The following is an 11,083-nucleotide window of genomic DNA, read 5'->3' as shown; positions in this document are numbered from 1 at the left end:
CCTTATAAAATAATCAGGTTATCTCAATCAACATTTTTTTAAATGTTCACTAAAAGCTACTTTGTTCGCTAAGTTTACACAGTTTGTTCCAAAAGTTTTAGCATTTAGATACTTATAATTTTAATATGTCAGATAGTTTAAAATATAAATTATATTGCGAGAAAATTTTCGTCGTCGAGAAAATCGTTGTTCGAAGCAGTGTCGCTACATTTCAAAATTAGCCAAGTCCACCTTTAGGTATTTTTGACTTTTTTTGTGAATTGCTGAAGAACTACTGCTTTCTAACATTTCTGCATTATCAGAATGTGGAATTTATTCAATTTAAATATTCTATACTCGAAATAATATAAACTTTCACCCTTGTGACTGTGTATTTGAGAAAAAAACTGTTTTTCTCCTATTCATCTATTATGGACTTGGCTGTTTTTGAAATCTAACGACACCGTTATTATATAATTCTCCTTCTTTGGCCATATCCGCACCTTAGTTGGAGCGTTTGGACACCCCGCGGCGCCTCCAAGAAGTCCTATCGCTCGACAGTCTTATTGCTTTGTTATAAGTCAAACCAGTATACCGTAGCTCCACCGTATACACTTTATATAATTATAGTATTTAGCGGCCTTCCAGGTCCGGTCAGTCTGAAGTGTTCTTTAACACAATCACTGCTAACCTTTTAATTGCCACATTTAAATAACACGTTAATTATATCTAATAACCAATGACTCCAAACGCGCCAGTAGCGGTGTTAGTACTAAATGAGTTAAGTAAGATATACGAAAACCGTAAGAACTATGAAGCACATGGCCAATAATTACATATAAAATAAAATAATAGTTTTGTATGTAAAATCTCTTTGGCCATGTCCACCACAACGAATCAAGGTCGCTTGACAGTTTTCTTCTTGCGTTATTACATGTCAATACCAGCATCCTTAGTTCCGCCGTATACACTATAATATAGGTAGGATTTAGCGACCTTCTTGCACGCCAAAATCCGGTGAGCTTAAAGAACAGGCAAGCCAAGTTGAAGTTCTCTTCTGGCATCCGCAGCACGTGGCCGAGCCAGGTCCAATGTCGCCTCGTCACTCTCAGCATGATGAGAGGCTGCTTGGTGCGTTCTTTCCCAGTAGCTGTCGCAACGTTATTATAATTTACGAAACATTCTCCACCAAAATAAATTTTTCCTGCTTACAGTTCTCAGCGCCTATTAATTAATTATTGCTCCTTTTAGGACAACGTTGAGAAAGTCGTATAGTCGCATCTCTTGCACCATCTTGGTATTCTGGAACCATAATAAATAAAATATCCCGCCTGGTTTGATAGCACTGCGTCGCTGTAGGATTGGTTTCCCGAATAGACCAAATGTTCAGGAGACGAAAAACAAATTTCATAATCCTATATTTAAATACATGGAGATATTTAAATTGTTATTTTTACAGCATATGAATGATGTATTCATTACCATTACAAAATAATTTAAAGAAAGGGATGATTCTCGTCCAATTAGATACAAAAAAACATTCTGCATTAAGAGGTCGATTTCGACAAAACGGATATTCGGGAAACCAATCCTATATCGACGACTGGTCGAATTCAAATTACCAATACCCGATGCAGGTATTTGCAAATTATTTTCAATAAAGACATTTTTTTCAGCCGGTGCAAATTTCCTTTGACTAGCATCAAGTAGAGTAGTTTGCATGCCGTCCTTAAAGAAACTTTCCAAATTCATTTTTTTTACATAAACCTAGTGAATATTACAAATTATTATTTTAAGACGTTCATAACATGACATGTAAAAATAAAAAAAATATTATTAAAACAGTATTATATAAAAGTTATTACACAGTAGAAAAGTGTAAATAGAAAACAAAAATATAAATTAAATACAAGTACACCAAATAAGCTAAGCAGACCCTATTTTAAGAAATTTATAAAACAATGCCCACCTATACTCATCTTCACTCAGGTGGAATATGTCAATATCCGAAGAGATTTAGTTGAACATAGTTATCGCCCTCCCAATTGGCATTACCAGTAGCAGGTTGGTTCTGCACCTTGGTGAATAAACAAATGATTTTCTCTATTTCTAAGATTAAGTTATCAGGGGAACACAGGTTAATACTGCCCAGAATGGCAGAGTTCTCATTTATTCCTCGTATGAGTCGAAAAAAATACGTAGCTAAATAAAGATCTATCCTAATTGCAGACTGCATGTGAGCATACCTAAGAGAAAGTTAGTTAGATATCAGTCACTTCGATACTAAATGCGAGGCAAGACATCTAGGAAAAAAATTATAATATCTGTCATGTTTGTTCGACTGTTGGATGGAAGCAACATCTTGCTATCTCAACGCATAACGTTATTAAGTTTTGAGCTACTATGCTAATATACTATTTGTAGCAATCATACTACCCAGGATTACATTAGTGACATACTTTAATATGTAGCTTTAGCTGTTAAAACAAAACATTAGAACAATAATAATTATCAGAGTTTCCTCAATCATAACTAGGGATTCCAATTCCGGGATCCCGAGCTATTTTCGATACCTATGAATCCCGGGATTGATATCTATGAACATAATCCCGAAAGGTTCGGGATTGATTTTTTTAACAATTTTTATGGAAAATAAAATAAAAGCGAAGATATAACAGAAAAAATACTTTAATAACAAAGTAACAACATTAGAAATATACTGAGTTTGAATGAAGTTTGATTTATACCCGTGTGTAAGTTGCCGATTTATTTTATTTTTTCACATAAATTAATAAAAATTAGAAAGATTGGAAAAAAACAATGCTTCGCACTATTAAAAAAGTAATTCCATCATGATCTCATACGTTTTACGGCAGTTTCATATTTGGCTGACTAATTAGATTTATGAAGCGAAATGGCCATAAGTACCTACACCATGATTTGCTTTACTATTTTAAATCTCGCTAACCCATTCATTGAGTCTTTACTATCAGAAACAGCAATCTCATATTAATTTCACATTATTATTTATATTACAATATTATTTACTCCATTAAACTTATGAATTTCGAAGATTGAACGTATACAATATTAACAATAAATGTCTTAAATAGTATAAATTATACTATATTCATTTTTGACCGATTTTATCAATGTTATTTGTAAATATATTTTTTTTATATTAACAATGGATAAAAATGCCAATCCCGGGACCAGTCCCGGGATCCCGGGATCCCGGGATTGTCAAATTGTAATCCCGAAATTCCGGGATCAGAATTTTGGCTCGGGATTGGATTCTCTAATCATAACTAGATCAGTAGTGTTTGTTTTGTTTGGTAATTACGACAATATCTATTGTTACTGCATTATAAAAAAGAATGATAATCTATGAATCTTCACTAAACTCATCGCGTCCGTCACGTGACGTGCTGCGATTGTCACGAGTTCTTCACTCAACATAGTACATCCGTTTTTCCGCTCGAATCAAGTCTCTCGGTGCATTATTATAATAATTATTAATCTCATATCGATTTCACCAGTGCACCATTACCTCGCGATTATAATTTTACGTCATTATCCTTACCATTGCATTTATCTCATTCTTGTACTAACGTGATTCACCTACCTCCACATCCTCTACAGCTCAATATCTCTGATGATACTTACCTCATGACACCAGTGACGTCCCGTAGGGGCAGGCAGATTGAGCATCGCTTGGAGGCACCAGATCGAGAAGAATCATTAGGTATATATAAAAAACTACCTAAACTTAGTAATAACGGAAATATCTTTCCATTAAAAAAATCAGCTCACTGGTTGGAAACAAAATATATCTATTAATTAGATAAGTACTTTACAATTTTCGACTGGACTTTATTTTTTTGTCGGGTTCGTGATCTCTAGTTTACTTCCGTTGTCCTTGTACGTCACGTTCCTCATAGTCACTCGCGAGCTATGGAAGTTGTCAGGTATATTTTTAAATGTACCTATTTGAAACCGTAGACTCGCAATGTTGTCTATTGAAACAGAGATGGCATTTAAGTTAGATTTAGTGGTATATGTAACTATATCTTGTTAGTAACGTATCCATAAAACACAATTCATATATATTGGAGTCATGAAAGGATGATAAAAAGTACTGTATAAAAAAAATGTGGCGGCATTTTGGCACTGCCTAGGGGCGGCATTTTGTCTAAGGACGTCACTGCATGACACCATCGAGTTTTTGGTAACTACTTATCTATCATCTATCTCTCAGATACCTCATGATATTGTAGGTTGAACGAGAAGTATACTTATAGTCCTCGTACGAGGTTGGGAGCTAAATTTTTGTAGATAAGATAGCCCTCAACTTTCTTATTTACATGTATTATAATGTTAAGTTTACTTCAATCATTTTGTTCATGCATTATTCATTATCAAAATAATATAACAGATAGCCTGCGGGCTATATTAGAGTGGTCATATGTTAATAAGCCTCGAATATACGTTTGGGCAACGTATAGAATACCAGTGCTTTATATTATTAACTGTGGTGTCTTTTTCTAAATACTAATATCGAATGTGAACAGGAAAAAGGGCGTAATCCACACAAATTTGCGGCCAAAGTTAAAATACAAAATATACATAAATTAACCATAAAGTGCACGATAATTAATAATTTGGTTTTATACTCCTAATCTGATATTAATTATTAGTTACTAAAAAAAATGATGGTTAAGTCGTTTCTTCCACATCACTTCCTTCTTTTTTTTTTAAATTTCTATCTAAATTTAAATAATAAATTGGCATTTACAGCTTTCTTCCTTTAGAGAAAACGTGTATTTAGTCGTGTACAACGTTATTGTGGAATAAAACGTATTTTAAAAAACTGAGGATTACGCCTTTTTTCTTTTTAAATTTGATATGGCTAGAATTTAAAAAAAAGTGTTTTATCTGTAATTTCACATACATAATGTGAACTTAAAATCTATAATATCCAAAAACCGCTAAAAACAATCGAAAAAATGTCTTGAAATTTAAAGATAGATAGGTACAAATAAATGGCTCTATCCAATTTTATTTCACTTTTATATTTTTGTAATGAAGGGTTAATACTTATGAAAAATCATTACCTATAATATTCTTAGTTGAAAAGATAATATTGTAATTATAATAGAGAAAAAATAATGTGTATAAAAAATTAAGCCTCCAGCAATCAATTATAAAATGTTTCCAAAGCAAACTTCAAAACTAAAATTATTCAACTCTGAATTTAATAAAATTCAAATCTGAAATATTTGACCAACATGCCAGTCTACCGTCAATAAATTTGTCATGCTAATTTCTTTGACTCAGAATGAAAATAATACTATTTGTGACACCTATCCAATTTCTCATTCTTCGTTGTGAGATTTTCCGTGAGGAATTTTCTCTTTTTATTACTTTTATTTCTCTGTCCTTGAATTTTTCGTGAGAATTTTCTCTCCCATGGCAATTACGTCGGCCGCAGACGCGTTTACCCAAATCAACCCATATTACATTGTAATGTAATAATATATTATATATGTGACATATTGTTATAATATGATATATCTAACATGTATAACATTTACATTAAATATTTTCTCACCCTAACCAATCCCAGTCAAATAATAATATTATAAACGCGGTAGTCAGATTGAATATTTGATTAAAAATATTATTGTTTGCTAACCAGAGCTGTGAAAACTGGCACCACGACAAAACCACCCAAACATTGCCGCCCAGACATTGCTTGCATTGAAACTTGAGAGATATAGGTTCGATTTCTGCGTATCCGGAAATTTGTACGTAAACAGTTCACCGCAGGATACTTATTCTTGCGCCGCAGTACGTGAAACATGAGTTCGTGCAACATTTACTCAAATGACGAGTTCTTCGTTGACCATTTCACCGTGGAGTATATTTGTATGTATGCTACAATATGTGGCGAATTTTCTGAGATGTCTTTACTAGGTTAGGTTAGGTTAGGGTTAATCTAATTGGAACAGTACTATTTGCAAACTATCGCCGCATTTTGTAAGATACGTACAAATGTAATCCACGGTGAAATGTTCAACGAAGAAGTCGTCATTTGATAAAATGTTATACGAACTCATGTTTTACGTACTGTGGCGTACGAATAAGTATCCCACGATGAACTGCATACGTACAACTTACATGTAACCCGATTCCTGCGGGGCATGTTACTTCAACTCAAAAAAATTTTTTCTAGTGTTTTCAAAATTATTTATGTTCAATATATTTTAAAATTCAAATAATATTTAACATAAATCCTATAAATCCAGTTAATTAAAAAAAATAATATGTGGTTTTAATGTATTTTCTAAATAAAGAGGACAATTTTTATAGGAAATTAAAAAGTTTATAACATGAAATCATTTGAGCAAATCCTGTTTAGTTAGTATGACTTTAATGTCAATGGTAAACATTTAATCTATTTTTATATTTCTGATATTCTCAGAGTAACTAGCCCATTTTGTACGGTTCGTATAAAGACATAAATAATATTTTTATGTGGCTTAGGAAAACGAATAACGTTAGTCTTTATTTTGGGTCGTTAAAAAGAAACGTGGATATTATTGGTACCCATTTAATACCGTCACAACGTGCCTCGTAAATATAAAAGAATAAAAAGACACAAGTGTTAAAGTTGATTCAATGTTAAGGTCCCAAGTTACTGTGGGATCAATGTTTAATGTGTTTTATTAATACTTTGGACGCTGAAGACGCACATGCGCGTAATGACCAGGCGGCCGATCGATGTAATTAACGTGTATTTTAAAGGTGCTAATTAAAAAATCATTATATAGTCAACTCATTCGCTGCTGAGTAGATAATGATTTTTTAATTGCCCTCTTTAAAATGCACGTTAATTACATCGATCGGCCGCCTGGTCATTACGCCCCGGGTGCGTCTTCCGCGTCCAAAATTTTAAATTGCTATGCAATTGGTATTATAATTTCTTTTAATTGTAATACATTTAAAATATAATCATTAAGTATATGATTAAAAAAAATGACGTGATACACATTACTGCCTTATTAATAACTCACATTTTATAAAAAATCGGTGTGTGTAGTTATGTATGCGCGTTAGAAGTTACACTTCTTTCGCGTAACAAAACAAAAACAAAAGTCGTGATAAACTAGATTCTTTGACTAGCTCTTAATTATGTTTTTAAATTACACACTTAAGAAAAGGGACCGCTTATTGGAACGCCACTGGTTTATTTCTATACACTTTAAATCCACTTTAATAGACAGTATTGCGAGTCCACGGTTTCAGATACATTTAAAAATACACCTGACTTCTTTCAAATGTCGCGAGTGACCGGCAAAAATATTTGGATAAATTAATTAGGTTAGTATGTACCTACCTATAATTCAAATATAATTCGCAAATCTGCACATGTCATTGCTGGTGATCAAGAACGTGACGTCTAAGGATAACGGAAGTATTCTAGATATCGCAAACGCGACAAAAATACATTCCTGTTAAATCTTATATTATGTTAATTAATACATTTTATTTCCAAGAAGTGAGCTGATTTTTTTAATGGAAAGATATTTCCGTTATTACTATGTTTAGGTACTTACCAATTTCTATATACATATACCTAATGATACTCCTCGATTTGTCGCCCTTCGAATAACTGCCGCTCCCAAGCGACGCTCAATCTGCCTACCCCCACGAGAAGTCACTGATAAAAACAGTCAGGTATGATAAAAGTTATAAATAATAAATAATATTTCGGCACTCCTATCTACTACGTGACGTAAAATAAATTAAAATTTATAATTAAATTAATATGTATTGTTACAAATTAAAGTCTGTAACCATTCGTAACTTGGATTTGTTCAAAATTAAGGTAAATCGCTTTTATAGAAAACAAAACTGTGTGTATAGAGAAACTAGTCGGTTCTGAACCACAATGTTCTATTGCCACATTCGTTATAATAAACAGCTCTCGCATTTTACCCTAGACTACGGCATCTGCTAAGAGATGTCGTTAATCAAATTGAGTGTAAAGTGTCTTACAAACTATCTCCACGGCATTTCATGCAACATTGGCTCTCAGAAATGGATAATCCATATAAAGGCAGAAGAGCTTTTACAGAAATAATTAAGCTCATTTTATAAAATATTAGGATATGATTAAGAAATGATTCGAAAAAAACACGACTTTATTAGAACTTTCAGACGTAAAATTAAACATAATATTAAAAAAACTGTATATTTCCATTTTAATTAATTGACAGGCGCGCATACAAGGGAGGTTTTTGAGTCCGGATCTTCCCAACAAGAACGGAAAAAGCTCAAATTATATAATACAATGGAATATTCTTCTTCACCAGGACCCCATGGCTGAGGATCGTGACTCGGATGATTTTGCTGTCGAATAGCCCTCTCAACGAGTATGCTCTACTAACTCCTCTCGGCATAAAAACACTGGGATACTAAAAGACTAAATGTAAATTTTTGCTAGATGCGGGATTCAAACCTGGGACGCCGACATTATAAACCGATACAGTAATCACTCGGCCATAGCGGGTATTATGTGACTAAATTCTGTTATGTAACATAAAAATTGAACATATTATTATAATGCATGTTATGATGCAATAGAGTTTTTTTTAATAATGTCACAATTATGACAAAATACAATGTACCAAATAAGGCTTTATTGTCAAAACACGACAAAGTTTACAATAAAATTATACTCTTTAATGGAATTAATATATTTAATATTAATCATTAAATATTTATTTATAAATAACTATTTATTTTATTCAAAGAATAATTCACAAGATTTAAGAATGTACCATTCTGATTATTGCACATACATAATTTTGAAAAACACTTTCTGAGAAAATATATTATTACTTGATGATTGACGATTGATGATGTATTAAAAATGCCAATAGTTAAAGTTTGTCGCAATTAGTACGTTGCCTTGTAGCATATAAGTAAATGCTACAGACGAGGCGTAAACCCAGGAGATACAGGGTTCGATTACCTGCCGGGGTGGCTTACTTTAAAAAAAAAAGGATTTTTTCTATTGGTTATAATATATTTTCTCAGAAAGTATTTTTCAAAATTATGTATATTTATTTATAAAATTAAAAAGAGAGTAAATCATTACCGCATGAAGGTACTTTATTTTTAACAAATAATATATATTTTGTCCAGGCTGAACTCCAAAGATATAGGTACTAAATTCTTTATTTTCAACCTTCACACATCACTTGGGCACTTAATAAAAGGTCGGTCACAATTTGAAGCGCCTAGTTTCAAAAGCCCCTAAAACGGTTTTTGAAAATATTTGAGTTATGTATTTAGATGGATATTTTTGTTACCTATATGATGGCCAAAGATTGAACTTGAAAAAATGCCAAAAACGATCAACAAGTATGATCAAAAATTAGGGAAACTTTCAAAACATGCTAAAATGGTTGGGTGTGCTTTTCAAATACCCCTAAAATGGAAAGCCAAAATACTCTTTAGAATGTAACGAATTAAAAAAAAATATATATAAAGTTTACAGATTTAGTCCCTCAACTCCCTCAAATCATTTTAGGGGATTTTGAAACTAGGCGCTTCATTTAAGTTCAATAATTATTTTAATATTATAAAAAAGTACAAAAACCTTCAATAGGTACGGTACGGTTACCTTCGTGATAAAGTAGCGTCAAAACGTGTGAATCGATACATTATTGTAATTATGATTGACCAAAGGAGTGCCGATTTAATTTTATTTAACATTGTCGCATTTTTATCTAACGGCGAAAACAAATAATATTGTTTTCAATTTGCAACAATGTTTCAGATACCTGAAAAGGTCAGTTGACCATTCATATTGTGAATACGAACAGGCATTCCATTCAAAATATAGCTTCCCATGGCTTGTTTTTTTTCTAGGCGAGAGAATGTAATAGCAAAATAACTACGTATATTGTATAATTATCACATACATGTGTCGCTAGATTTCATAATCAGTCAAGTCCATAATAGATGAATAGGAGAAAAACAGCTTTTTTTTTCTCAAATACACAGTCACAAGGGTGAAAGTTTATATTATTTCGAGTAAAGAATATTTAAAATAATAAATTCCACATTTTGATAATGCAGAAATGTTAGAAAGCAGTAGTTCTTCCGCAATTCACAAAAAAGTAAAAATACCTAAAGGTGGACTTAGCTGATTTTGAAATATGGCGACACACATGTACTTTGTCAAATTTAATGTGCAGTTATAAGTAATGAATTATAAGTACTGAAAAAAATTGTTTGTTTTAATATAGTAACGGTTGTCAATTAACCAATCCCTCGACTTGAGATTGTGTCCAGTTTCTTGTGATTCCCTGCAAAGTATACCACTACATAAATAGGTATATCACGAAACAATAAAACAACTATCAAAAAATACATTATATGGGAGTCATGGTATGGTTAGAGTTGGGTTTCGGGAATTTCCCGACAGGAATTCTCGAGAAATTTTCGATCCCGAAACTCGAGAATTGAAATTTTTAACATTTCGGGAAATCCCGGATCTCGAGAATCTTTTCTCGGGAATCGGGAATTCTTTATTATCAAATATTAATTGTAAAACGATTATCTATATGAAAAAAGTAGACAGAAAACATAAAACGTTCACAGACTGATGGCATTTATGGGGAATTTAACACAATTAAGCCAACTCGACTCAAAATGAGAGTAATTTTTCAACTTCAGGGAGAGTGTGTCTCAAAAATGTACGCGATTGTCAGACGCAGCGATTGACAGTCTGTGTTTTTTGAAATTCTATTTTAATAAGTAATGTTTTGAATTAGGTTTGTTTTCCTACTTCAATTTATTTGTCTTCTTACATAAATATTTTTTTTTTAATTTGAACACTGATTTTAGGATTTTTTACAGGTTTTTTTTAATTTCCCGATATCTCGAGAATTCTCGAGAATTCTTTTCTGGAAATCCCGAGTCTCGAGATTGAGATTTTCTCGGGAAATACCCAACTCTAGGTATGGTGCATGAAGAGGTCGTCAGAAGGAGAGATGAGAAGTTGAGATTTGATGGTTATTCCGACGGA

Source organism: Rhyacophila brunnea, unplaced genomic scaffold (assembly GCF_057557595.1).
Source record: "Rhyacophila brunnea isolate RB1 unplaced genomic scaffold, BYU_Rbru_1.0 scaffold_24, whole genome shotgun sequence".
Taxonomy (NCBI): domain Eukaryota; kingdom Metazoa; phylum Arthropoda; class Insecta; order Trichoptera; family Rhyacophilidae; genus Rhyacophila; species Rhyacophila brunnea.
This window is presented reverse-complemented; position numbering follows the sequence as displayed.